Source organism: Mauremys mutica, chromosome 6 (genome assembly GCF_020497125.1).
Source record: "Mauremys mutica isolate MM-2020 ecotype Southern chromosome 6, ASM2049712v1, whole genome shotgun sequence".
NCBI lineage: Eukaryota > Metazoa > Chordata > Testudines > Geoemydidae > Mauremys > Mauremys mutica.
Genome location: NC_059077.1, coordinates 91005285 through 91018913, shown reverse-complemented (window position 1 = coordinate 91018913; position 13629 = coordinate 91005285). Strand labels below are relative to the sequence as shown.

The window sequence follows — 13629 nt, the reverse complement described above, 5'->3', positions numbered from 1 at the left end:
ATCCAAACCAGCCCTGAAAAGTCTGCACTCCTCTGTAGCTGAATGAAACCTATACTGTATTAAAAATCTGGTTAAAAAAATACTGGTTTGTCCATTTTTCTGCATAGCTCCAATTAAGAAGTATGAGGACATATGACTCACAAGACCGAGCTGCACCTTCTTGCCACAGTTAACCTAAGTCTAAGCATCTTACAATTTATCATGCTTCCTAAAAGAAAAAAACATGCAGCTATAATGTGCACAGTTGTGAAGGAACCTTACAAGATCTCAGCTCACACTAAGGGTGCTCATCAACATGACAGCCAGAATTGTGTCAGGAGCTCCCCAGACCTCCTGCCCCATTATAATACAGTTCTATTTTAGAATGTTTTAAGAACAAGCCATGTTCAGATTTGAACAGAACCCTCCAAAGCTATCTGGAAAGGTTTGGAGTAACCACAAGATTTGGATTCTTAGATAAAATTTATCTGAACCACCCACTCTGATGCCTTTCCAAAAACAAAGTGTCAAATACATTTATTTTAAGTAAATAGGGAAAGATGTGTGGAATAGCTGTCACTGATGTGTAAAGATGTTGGGTGAGGGCTGCAGAGGCCAAAGGTCAAGACTCATCCTCCGTTTTGGTAAGCCAGGTCCTGGGCTGCAGTCAACACTAAGCTCTGGTTGCTGTTGTGTTAGCTAGGTACGGTTTAAATAAAAATAATGTACATGCAAGATACAAGCTCTTCAGGCCTTAATAAGAAGACAGCACACAATCCAAGGCCCCAGCATATTGATACTGTTACAGACTTATCTACATTCCAAAGCAGAACACCATTATAATAGGTAGAGCACTGAGTGGAAACAAAATTTGTATCCACAAACACGGCCCGGAGATGTAGATATCTGCAGATTTTCACGGCTCTAATAATCAGGTCTCCTGACATGAATGAAGTTGTACGGTAGATTTGACCTTAAAAGGGTAGTAAGATGCTCTAAAGACATCAGGGTTAACAAGTAAGGATATTGTAGAGTTGGCTGGACTCAAGGGATCTGTCCTGGAGCTGTTCTTTTTGAGGAAGAGGCTAGGTTAGTTGAGGGAGAGGGAGTGGCCTGGGGCTGGACAGTTCTGTTTTGGGAAGGGCAGTTCAGATATTTTTTGGATAAAACTCTGAACCTGATGGATTCTCAAACACTTTTTAATATTTGTCCATCACTAGTTGTGAGTCTAAGGACTTGTCAACATTAAGAAAACATGCACAGATGTCCCTACATTGATATAATTACACCAATGCAAACCTAATGTTATTGTGGTGCTGCCATGCGAAACAGCAGTTATATTGGAATAGATTAATTTAGTAGTTACATGGATCCTAATTCTGTTAATATAGACAAGGCCTAATTCACCACATCCCATGTTAAAACATGCCCTTGTATGCCTGTTGTTGTGTGCATTTGTTTTATTGGCGGCTTGGTTGGACTGTCTTGGAAGAGCCATCAAAGGCTCATTGAAGTCCAGTGCATGTTGGGATTAAGATTCACAGACTTTATGCAGTTATCTGATATGAAAAATAGCCATGTCAGAATGACTAAATGTACTTTGTCTCAACTAAACTTGATACTTTCATATCTGTTTAAAACAACATGAATGTGTCAGGAAAAAATATATATTCCAAGCCCAATACACTGTAGCTCTTTCTCCATAATTGTGCTTTTTTTTTTTAATGGAATGACTGATAATACTCACAGATGGTCAAAAAGGGATTAATTGGATGTGCATAGAGGCTAGTAAAAATTGAATTGGTTATGGTGCTTAGAATCGAAATGCTGAGTTCTGCTGCTGAAGTGATCAAAAAAAGACTTACAAATACTGTATTACAGATCATCTCTCTTCTATTCAGTCCAGAACAAAACACAAGACAACTCCACACAAATGGGAAAATTTCACATTTGTAACAGAATATTCTGTTTTATATGAATGGTTCAAAAGTGACTCCCTCACCTCCAAAGAATAATCTCTTCCTATATTTGGATAGAAATATTTCTGTCATGCGCTTTTAGCTGTCTGGATGTTAATGAAAGCTGCTGGTGCCAAACATTTTGCCAATTTTGTATTTAAAATAGAACTAAATGAAGATTTGGATATTATTCAATTTCTCATAATTCAGGATGGCTATTGTCCAATTCTTTTTTCTGATGCTGTTGACACGTACTCTTTAAAACAAACAAACCAACCAAAAACCAGTCCAACTCTGTGAACAGTGTCAGCAGCTACATGATATTTTAATATCAAAGAAATCTCTCCTGCTTCTCCTTATGAGACACTGAACTAGGGAAGGGGGAGATTAAGCAAAGATATGGGAGACTCAATTTTAAACTTAAAGCCTCTGTGAAGGAGTGCTGTAGAGACTGCATTTTGTGCACAATATTATGGTCAGTTTTCACCCATGCTAGGCTCTCAAGATATATTACCCACACAGCCCTCTAATTTTGTACCTATACTAAGCACAAATTCTAGATTTAACAGTTTTTGGATTAGCAGGGCTATCCAGGGTGTCAAACAGACAGAATATGGCCCACTGTGTTGTATATACTATACAGTGACATCATGTTATAACAGGCAGTTTGGCAACCCCTACTTAGATCATTATATCGAAATCACTCAGGCAGTGAGTTTTCTAAAATCAGATACATTCACAGAAGAAAAACTTCCTTACAAGGATGTGACTAGTTTTAGACAGGTGGGTGAGGTTTATAATTAGCTCTGACCAGCAACCAGGCTGTAGCATTCTTTATCACATAAATACCAAAAAGTATGAAATTCCTTCCCATTTTTGAAAATAATTACTTCCCTTCTCATCCTTATGACTGCAGGCCCCATTCAAGCAAATTTGTTAAACTTAAACAAAACAGAAAAGGCTATTAAATCATCCCCACCTCTGCAACAGTGCATTTTGGCTTTGTCTATTGTCACCCCAATATTGCAAGCTGCTGCAGATTGGGGCTTTGGAGTGTCAACTCTTCAGAAAAGGAACTAAAGTGCATTGATGAAAATCACTAAATAAGAGCTAGGCATGGTTATTATTTTTATGTCACGGCCAACACTAAATAACCATAAGCACCAATTAGCAACACATCAACACCAATGAGAAATGGCTTTTGAATAGTTATTTTCAATCCATAGCCAAATGACAACATAAGTGACCTGAAGAAGAAGAGCTCTGTGTAACCTGGTCTACACTACAGAGTTAGGGCACTGTACAGCAGCTTATGTCAACCTATCCCTGTAAGTGTCTACACTAAAATGTAGCTCCCACCAACATAACTCACCCACTACATGGAGTAAGTTTTGATCTATGCTACAGAGCCCATCTGCACCTTGGGCTAGGGCTCTACTCCCACCCTCCAATCCCTCACCAGGAGGCACCTGTGGAGCTCCCAGCTCTCAGTCCTGGCAGCAGGGCTAACAGTGGGAGCCCCCACCAGCACCGCTTTGGGGCTGATAGCAGGGTTCAGTTTCACAGCAGGGAGCCTTGGCTGTCAGCCGTATAGCTGGGGGGCTCCATCTGTGAGCCCCACACTGGGCTGACAGCTTGGGCTGTCTGGCCCCTAGCTGTGAGCCAGCACCCACCTGACAGCTGGGGGGGCAGGTTTGAGCCCCCTGCCTACAGCTCAGGGCTGCCGGGTTCCAGCTTCAGTGTCCTACAATGCCCCACTTCAGTTGGTGGAAGTGCTGCTGGTAAGGATAAGCGCCCACTGACAAAGAGCAAGTGTGAACACAAACCACTACTTTACTGTGGTAGCTGCACATTGAATTAACTTAAATTGACTTAATTTTGTAGTGTAGACAAGCCCTTAAATACTCCACCTCCATGAGAGGCATAACGCTTAAGTCAACGCAGTGTCAGTGTAGACACTGTGTTGCTTATATCAACTTGCTGCCTTTCAGAAACCATCCCACAATGTCTCACACTGGCAATTAAATTGGTGCAAGGACTCCTGGTGAAGATGCACACCGCCAATGCAAGGAGCATAGTGTGGATGTGTAAAAAACTATTCAGTTACTGCCATGGCGTAGTCAACATAATTTAAGTTGACTTAATTTTGTGGTGTGGACTTGCCCTGAGCTTGTCTCTCTCACCGACAGAAATTGGTTCAATAAAAGATATTACCTCACCCACCTTGTCTTTCAAACCATAAGTGATGGTCATTAAAATGAAATTCCACTGTACAAGGCACTGCACCAATACATTCTAATTAATCTCAATGGGCTCCTTGTACCCATGCTCAGTCACATCCAGAGTTTAATCAAAGTAGATGTGCGGTGGCTTCTATGGGGGCCCAACTTTGGGGTTTAGAAGTTTAAAATACTACCTGAGCCCCGTCACAATCTCATTTTTTAAATCTTGTCTGAAACTTCATCTAATACTATTATTAGCAATATTGGTACTGTGTAATATTGTGTTTGTGTTTAAGATTAGCAAATATTTTAAACCTAGTAAGAAATATAAAGGGGAAATGAGAACTTAATAGGTCTGACTGAAGAAACAGAAAAGTTGTAAAAGTATTTCGGAACCCCTGAATTGCCACACCTTGTTTTAAGATACTTTGACACCCGGAAATGTCCCCAATCCAGAAGTTTGAAGTATGGCTGGAATTCAGTGAGGATGTGCCAACATAAAGATCTTGGGAATTCTTTGTATTGCAAAGACATTCTAAATCCCTATTATTTTGGTAGAAGCAGCAAAGAATCCTGTGGCACCTTATAGACTAACAGACGTTTTGCAGCATGAGCTTTCGTGGGTGAATACCCACTTCTTCGGATGCAAGTAGTGGAAATTTCCAGGGGCAGGTTTATATATGCAAGCAAGAAGCAAGCTAGAGATAACGAGGTTAGTTCAATCAGGGAGGATGAGGCCCTATTCTAGCAGTTGAGTGAAAACCAAGGGAGGAGAAACTGGTTCTGTAGTCGGCAAGCCATTCACAGTCTTTGTTTAATCCTGAGCTGATGGTGTCAAATTTGCAGATGAACTGGAGCTCAGCAGTTTCTCTTTGGAGTCTGGTCCTGAAGTTTTTTTGCTGCAGGATGGCCACCTTAAGATCTGCTATTGTGCGGCCAGGGAGGTTGAAGTGTTCTCCTACAGGTTTTTGTATATTGCCATTCCTAATATCTGATTTGTGTCCATTTATCCTTTTCCTTAGAGACTGTCCAGTTTGGCCAATGTACATAGCAGAGGGGCATTGCTGGCATATGATGGCATATATTACATTGGTGGACGTGCAGGTGAATGAACCGGTGATGGTGTGGCTGATCTGGTTAGGTCCTGTGATGGTGTCGCTGGTGTAGATATGTGGGCAGAGTTGGCATCGAGGTTTGTTGCATGGATTGGTTCCTGAGTTAGAGTTACTATGGTGCGGTGTGCAGTTACTGGTGAGAATATGCTTCAGGTTGGCAGGTTGTCTGTGGGCGAGGACTGGCCTGCCACCCAAGGCCTGTGAAAGTGTGGGATCATTGTCCAGGATGGGTTGTAGATCCCTGATGATGCACTGGAGGGGTTTTAGCTGGGGACTATATGTGATGGCCAGTGGAGTCCTGTTGGTTTCTTTCTTGGGTTTGTCTTGCAGTAGGAGGCTTCTGGGTACACGTCTGGCTCTGTTGATCTGTTTCCTTATTTCCTCGTGTGGGTACTGTAGTTTTGAGAATGCTTGGTGGAGATTTTGTAGGTGTTGGTCTCTGTCTGTGGGGTTAGAGCAGATGCGGTTGTACCTCAGTGCTTGGCTGTAGACAATGGATCTTGAGGTGTGCCCGGGATGGAAGCTGGAGGCATGAAGGTAGGCATAGCGGTCGGTAGGTTTTCGGTATAGGGTGGTGTTAATGTGACCATCAATTATTTGCACCGTAGTGTCTAGGAAGTGGACCTCCCATGTAGATTGGTCCAGGCTGAGGTTGATGGTGGGGTGGAAGCTGTTGAAATCGTGGTGGAATTTTTCCAGAGTCTCCTTCCCATGGGTCCAGATGATGAAGATGTCATCAATGTAGCATAGGTAGAGAAGGGGCGTGAGTGGACGGGAGCTGAGGAAGCGTTGTTCCAGGTCAGCCATAAAAATATTGGCATATTGTGGGGCCATGCGGGTGCCCATAGCGGTGCCACTGATCTGGAGATATATATTGTCATCAAATTTGAAATAGTTGTGTGTGAGGATAAAGGCACAGAGCTCAGCAACCAGTTGTGCTGTGGCATCATCAGGGATACTGTTCCTGACAGCTTGTATTCCATCAGCGTGTGGGATGTTTGTGTAGAGAGCCTCTACATCCATGGTGGCCAGGATGGTGTTTTCTGGAAGGTCACCAATGCATTGTAGTTTCCTCAGGAAATCAGTGGTGTCACGGAGATAGCTGGGAGTGCTGGTGGCATAGGGTCTGAGTAGAGAGTCCACATATCCAGACAGTCCTTCAGTGAGAGTTCCAATGCCCGAGATGATGGGGTGTCCAGGATTTCCAGGTTTGTGGATTTTGGGCAGTAGATAGAATAGCCCTGGTCGGGGCTCTAAGGGTATGTTGATTTGTTCCGGTGTTGGTGTAGGGAGTGTCCTGAGTAGATGGTGCAGTTTCTTAGTGTATTCCTCAGTGGGATCTGAGGGAAGTGGCCTGTAGAATTTGGTGTTGGAGAGTTGTCTGGCGGCCTCCTTTTGGTAGTCAGACCTGTTCATGATGACAACAGCACCTCCTTTATCAGCCTCTTTGATTATAATGTCAGGATGGTTTCTGAGGCTGTGGATGGCATTGCGTTCTGTACGACTTAGGTTATGAGGCAAGCGATGTTGTTTTTCCACAATTTCTGCCTGTGCACATCAGCGGAAGCATTCCATGTATAGGTCCAGACTGTCATTTCGACCCTCAGGAGGAGTCCATGTGGAGTTCTTCTTTTTGTGCTGTTGGTGGGAGGGTAACTGTGTATCAGTGCGCTGTTCAGTGTTGTCCTGAAAGTATTCTTTGAGTCGGAGACGGCGAAAGTAGGCTTCCAGATCGCCGCAGAACTGTATCATGTTGGTGGGGGTGGCAGGGCAGAAAGAGAGTCTCCGAGATAGGACAGACGTTTCTTCTGGGCTGAGTGTGTGGTTGGATAGATTGACGATATTACTGGGTGGGTTAGGGGTACCACGGTTGTGGCCCCATGTAGCAGGTAGGAGTTTAGACAGCTTACAGTCCTTTTTCCTTTGTAGAGAGGTGAAGTGAGTAATGTAGATCTCCTGTCTTATTTTAGTGAAGTCCGTTTGTATGGAAGTTTGGTTATTGATGAGAGTCTCCAGGTTGGAGAGCTCTTTTTTGATGTTTTCCTATTTGCTGTATAGGATGCTGATCAGGTGGTTCCTCAGTTTCTATTATTTTGGTGTGTGCACACTATTATTTTGGTGTGTGCTTCTCTCCCACCCTCCGAGAAAGAAAACTAACAAAGCCTATCTGATTCCTCAGTGACAGCTCTTCCCACCTAGTATCATAGTCTCCCTGAAAGTACTTAATGTGAGAACAGAAACATATAGGCCCATAATCCTGTTAACGAAAAGATCATCTGTAAATCAGATTCTCGTTATTCACACTCCCTAGAGGAGTGGTTGGTAGTATGAGCCAGGAAGAAGAGCCTCTCCCTCCTGACGCCAGGGGCGGGCAGCCTGCCGAGGCTTGCCTCCAATTTCACATGAGGCTAAACAGAGTACAATGTGCAGCCAGCCACACACACCCAATCCAGGCTTCTCTCAACCAAGGCACACAGGCACGTACACAATAGGGCAGGAAAGCAGAGACGGGAGTGAGCTACAACTTCCCGAGCCACATCCGAGATATGCCGGGCTCCGGAGCAGACCTTCCCCACTGGCTGGGGAACAGGAGTTTTGTTCAGCGGCAGGAGCCGGGTGGTCAGTTTCAAGTCTCCCCAAAGTCAGGGGGCTGCTTTGCGCACCTCTGCGCAAGGAACTAGTGCAAAACAGGGGTCTTGACAGAACAAAACAGAAACAAACGGGAACAATCCCCTCCCGGTCCTGCTCCCAGCGGCACCTACGCTGGAAGAGTCCCGGCTAAAGGACAAGCGACGTGCCTAGCGTACACGCGGGCAGGTGGGAATTACACCCTTGGGCCCCAGGTCCCCCGTTGCGTCTCCTAAGGGCTAAGCTCAGGCGGGTGGGTTGGGACCAGAAGCTCCGCAGAGAAGCCGCTTCAAAGGGGGGGCCGAAGGCTCGGCCCCGCTCCCGCTCCCCAGGTGAGTGACATACCTGGCGCCGGCGCCGAGCCGGGGAAACGCGTCCGGAGCAGACGGAGCCTGACGGAGCGGGGCGCTCGGCGGCCCCCTGCCCGCGCTCGCTCCGGGGGCCGGGGTGCGGCTGCGGTGTGTCTCGCAGTCAGGCTGTTTCCTGTTGGCGGCAGAGGGAAAGGCGCGAGGGGGGCGGTGTTGAATCCCGGGCCGCGGCGCTAGCAGGCTCCCGCAGGGCAGGTGAGCGCGCCGCTCGGGCTGCGGGATGGGAACGGGCCCAGCCCCGTGCAGCGAGCCCCGGAAAGCCCAGCGGGCACCTGCCGCTCGAGTCTCGCCACGCGCGCCCGGCCCAGCCCTCGCTGGCTGCCCAGCAAGCGGGAGGGAAGGTGGAGCCGGGAGCACGGAAGCGCTGCCTGCCCGAGGTCTGTGCCCGGGTCCTGCGCACGCCACCGCGCTGGGCGTTACCGCTCCGCCTGCGTTTGGGTTAGCCCAGCTCCTGTCCTGGCCTTCCCCCGCCTGGGCAACTCGCCCCCGAAGTGCAGGGAGCCTGCCTGGAAACTCTCACAAACTTTCCAGCCCGAGCTCGGCTTTCAGCTGATCTTACGCCAAAACACAGAGCCGCAGCCGGAGCTGATCTGCTCACTTACCCCAGACTCGGTGCCTTCTCTTCCAGACATTTACTGGCAGCTTCACCCTCTGGCCACCCCCGCGCCTGGCTCTGGCTGGAGACAGGGGAACAGGAAATACCGGTTCAAAGCCCTGGTACAATAGGTGCGATGAGGAAAACAACTCCACTCGGAGCTTAGTCACTGTATGGTATCTAATGAGCCACTAATCCAGTCATTGCTTTGACCTGAAACTCACCCTCTTGCTGACAGTTTTGCCTCATAAATTAGGGGAAAAGTTTGTGAGGAGACCCCTTCCCCTAAAATCTACATTAAATTCCAAATCACAAGTATATTAATTTCAAAAGAAAATATCAGAAAAACAGCCCTGTCTTCCCTGATCTGTGACTACTTGGCTTTACAGCATAAAAGTTTGATAACTTTTTCGTTAGGAAATGTTTAAGATGCAGTGCGATCCATAGAATGGGGAGGAGAGCCTGAGATTCAGGGGAGGTGATTTCTGCTACTGTCCTACTGTTTCAGAATAGCAGCCGTGTTAGTCTGTATCTGCAAAAAGAACAGGAGTACTTGTGGCACCTTAGAGACTAACACATTTATTTCAGCATGAACTTTCCTGAGCCACAGCTCACTTCTTCGGATGCATAGAATGGAACACACAGACAGGAGATATTTATACATACAGAGAACATGAAAAGGTGGAAGTAGCCATGCCAACAGGAAGAGTCTAAGATGAGCTGTCATCAGCAGGAGAAAAAAAACTTTTGAAGTGATAATTAAGATGACCCATAGAAGGTGTGAGGAGAACTTAACATAGGGAAATAGATTCAATTAGTGTAATGACCCAACCATTCCCAGTCTCTGTTTAAGCCTGAGTTAATTGTATCTAATTTGCATATTAATTCGAATTCAGCAGTCTCTCTTTGGAGTCTGTTTTTGAAGTTTTTTTGTTGCAAAATTGGCACCTTCAAGTCTGTCACTGAGTGGTTAGAGAGGTTGAAGTGTTCTCCCAGTGGTTTTTGAATGTTATGATTCCTGATGTCAGATTTGTGTCCATTTATTCTTTTGCGTAGAGACTGTCTGGTTTGGCCAATGTACATTGCAGAGCGGCATTGCTGGCACATGATGGCATATATCACGTTGGTAGATGTGCAGGTGAATGACCCCCTGATGGCGTGGCTGATGTGATTAGGTCCTATGATGGTGTCACTTGAATAGATATGTGGACAGAGCTGGCATCGGGCTTTGTTGCAAGGATAGGTTCCTGGGTTAGTGTTTATGTTGTATGGTGTGCGGTTGCTGGTGAGTATTTGCTTCAGGTTGGAATGCTGTCTATAAGCGAGGACTCCCAAGATCTGTGAGAGTGAGGGATCATCTTTAAGGATAGGTTGTAGATCTTTGATGATGCGCTGGAGAGGTTTTAGTTGGGGGCTGAAGGTTACAGCTAGTGGCGTTCTGTTATTTTCTTTGTTGAGCCTGTCCTGTAGTAGGTGGCTTCTGGGTACTCTTCTGGCTCTGTCAATCTGTTTTTTCACTTCAGCAGGTGGATATTGTAGTTTTAAGAATGCTTGATAGAGATCTTGTAGATGTTTATCTGTGTCTGAGGGATTGGAGCAAATACGGTTGTATTTTAGAGCTTGGCTGTAGACAATGGATCATGTGGTGTGTCCTGGATGGAAGCTGGAGGCATGTGTGACCTTTGGCAAGTCACATCACCTCTATGTGCCTGTTTCCCCTCCCACCCTTTGTCTATGTAGATTGCAATCTCCTTGCATTGGGGACTGATCTCAATTGCAGCCTCTACAAATCATACTACTCTTAAAAAGCACTGCTGATTTGACAGCTGTTCACTCTGTTTAGTCACAGAAAAAGTACAAGAACATAAGAATGGCCATACTGGGTCAGACCAATTGTCCATCTAGCCCAGTAATCCTTTCTTCCAACAGTGGCCAATGCCAGGTGCTTCAGAAGGAATTAACAGATCAGGCACCCATGGAGTGATCCATCCCGTCATCCACTCCTAGTTTCTGACAATGGGGTTGCATCCCTACCCATCCTGGCTAATCGCCATTGATCTGCTGTGCAATTGTCTTTCCTCACCCCTTTGAGGGTAGTTCATGCTCAATGCATGTTGCACACTGATCTGTTTAGTTTGCTAACAGTACCAGTTAAGACCACTCTGTGAGCAAATGATCTCTAGGAATTGGACTGAGAGCATTAGCTCATAGCATGTCACTGAGCAGCCATTAAATGGTATTACATTTTCATTTATTTCAGGTCTATGACAGATTAAAACTGATGGAGTGTCTCTAGCCCACATCCCAGTACCAATACCTGATGCCATTCTATCCCTTGTATGTGCATATTTTTAAAGCTCTAGCTATGTGCTCTTATGAATTTGGGATCACAAGTTATTAAAAACCTCTTAATTTAGAACAGTTTTACTGTTGTTTTTAAAAAGGGCTTGGTTCCTTTGCTTTTCTTTCAGGGTATATAATATTGGCCTCAGATGTTTGTATTTTATTCCCTGCCTTTATTACAGAAGAATTATAAAGGACTTTACTCTGTTTTGCTGGTGGACATGAGCAATCTTTGGGTGGTGACATCATAGCTCTAGGCTGAAATCAGTCTTAGGTGAAGCAGCTCAAGTTGCAGGCTAAAAAGCATAATTGAATCCTCCAGCTCTTCCAGACATGATCCTGAAACCTAAACTTCCCAAATCAGCCTATGCTTCAAGCTGTAATTCCAGATATTTCAGCTTTCCAGGTCTTTGCTTAAGTTCTCCAGCTGAAAAGGGAGAGTCAAGACGTGATAGTCCTAATGTGAAGCATGAATTTTTTTAAAATAAGTAGTAATATTTACACATCATAAAGGACCAATAAACATCACCATTTGTTGGCTAGTTTGCTTCACCGTTCCCATCTAAGCAAACTTCTCCCAAATCAAAGAGTTTAATCCCCACCAACAGTTTTATAAGAATGTATTGTAGCTGTTGGACTTTACCCTGTACAGGGCTTAATGAACACTTCTAATAATTTGCAGTGCAGTTGCTAGTCAGGTCGCTTTGCAGCAGTTGCCAAAAATTAGAAATTCTCAGAATTCCCAAGAGCATGGGTTCACAGAACTGCTTTTTGATTAAATGTGGTGCAATATGCCATGCAGTGAACAGAAAGAATAAGAAACAGTGTTTTTAATGAAACCACTTGACTTGGAAACTAAGCACAGCAGACAGAAGGAGCCTGCTTCTATTAAGATAACATATCACTGCATTAAAAAAATTGTAAAGGTCTTGCTTCTAAGTATAGTCAATCATTAACCCAAATTTAAGTGACATTAATGGACTAACATCCCCCCTCCAAACAAACAAGAGTTAATATAGGTATTGACACTCAGGCTTCAATGCTCTGAGATCGATCCACCAGTGATCAATGTAGTGGGTCTAGTGAAGACCTGCCAAATTGACAGCAGATTGCTCTCCAGTAGACCCCTATACTCTACCCCCGACAAGAGGAGTAAGGTAAATTGATGGGAGAGTTTCTCCTGTCAACCCCCTGCCGTGTAGACCCAGCAGTAACTCGACCCAAGGTATGTCAATTCCAGCTACCTTATTCATGTAGCTGGAGTTGCATAGTGTAGGTTGACTTACCGCGGTAGTGTAGACATAGCCTCAGGGTTAATTAACTCATTGTTTTCCTTCAGCTACTTTAGGGCTCTAAGATGAGGTTGGATAACCAACTGCAACGCTCAGGCAAAATGGGACCAGATAGGGAGAGTGGAGTCTCTGACTGTCCTTGCTTTCCTGAGTTTGTCCAACCCTTCGCATTACTTGCTTCACATGGTTTTTGGCATCTGATTCTTTTATCCTTAATAAAAGTTAACTCCATATATAATTTTCTGTCTGCAAAGTGGGGACAATATTTCTCTCTCATAGGAATGTTATTAGGATTAGTTAATGGTTTTTAAGTGCTTTGAAGATGAAGAATGCTACAAAGTGTTTTATATAGAATAAGACAAACAGAACAGAAAATATTAATTGGTAACGGGAGCAGAGTCAAGATCAGTGAACTAACATCTACAAAATCATTAATTGTACCATTTTGATTTCTTAGTGTTACACAATTACCCAAACAGATCAAATAATTCAGCAACTTGGAGAGGTTAGCTATCTTGCTGAGGAGCTTGTTTTAAACATTTTCTTTCTCTAGATATTATGCCTATCAATCTTCCAGACAAAGCCCTGGAAAGGAGTGCAAACAACATCTTTCTTTTTTTGTGCCCAGCTCAATGTATATTATTTTTCCATCATCTCTGGTATCTGCTATCTTCTGTAGGGGATGGGGACCCTTCCAATTTCCGATCGTGAGTACTTGATCTTGTAACTGCCAGTAATTCAACATTATGTAACATATGCATAGTCTGGGACATAACATAGATATGAACATTTTTTCCTTGTTTTACTAGTTTAAAAAAATCTCAATAGCAGTGTGCAAATCATTTCTATTCTTTATGGACCATCCACATGATAGATTCATTTGTGCGCAGCAAATTTAGAACTTCTTGTCCTCACTTGCAAAGCTCGTATCATGCAAATCGCACCTGTCACCGACCTATTTTTTCATGTCCCCTTTTGCCTTGCCCACCTCCAACTGCCTTTGACTTCTTTTTCGCACAGCCTTCTCTGCTCTTCCTATGCTGACCCTTATACTTTGAATAGTCTTCCAAAAATTGTTTTGTTAAACATCTACATCATTCCCAAGAACTCACTTCTGCAACACCCTACA

At 44.5% G+C, this 13629-nt stretch overlaps 1 protein-coding gene across 2 annotated transcripts in view; it reads right to left on the bottom strand.

The window, feature by feature from the left end:
* TJP2 (tight junction protein 2) overlaps positions 1–8987 on the bottom strand; it is a 90986-nt gene extending 81999 nt beyond the window's left edge. Inside the window, exons 1-2 of one of the 2 annotated variants that reach the window (XM_045021315.1) lie at positions 8873–8987; positions 8248–8385 (exon numbers count right to left, since the gene is read on the bottom strand). The gene's annotated coding sequence lies outside the window, so the exon portion shown is untranslated. Of the gene's footprint in view, positions 1–8247; positions 8710–8872 lie in introns of those variants that run through there. The other variant, XM_045021314.1, reaches the window with a different exon arrangement.
* Positions 8988–13629: the final 4642 nt, after the last annotated feature.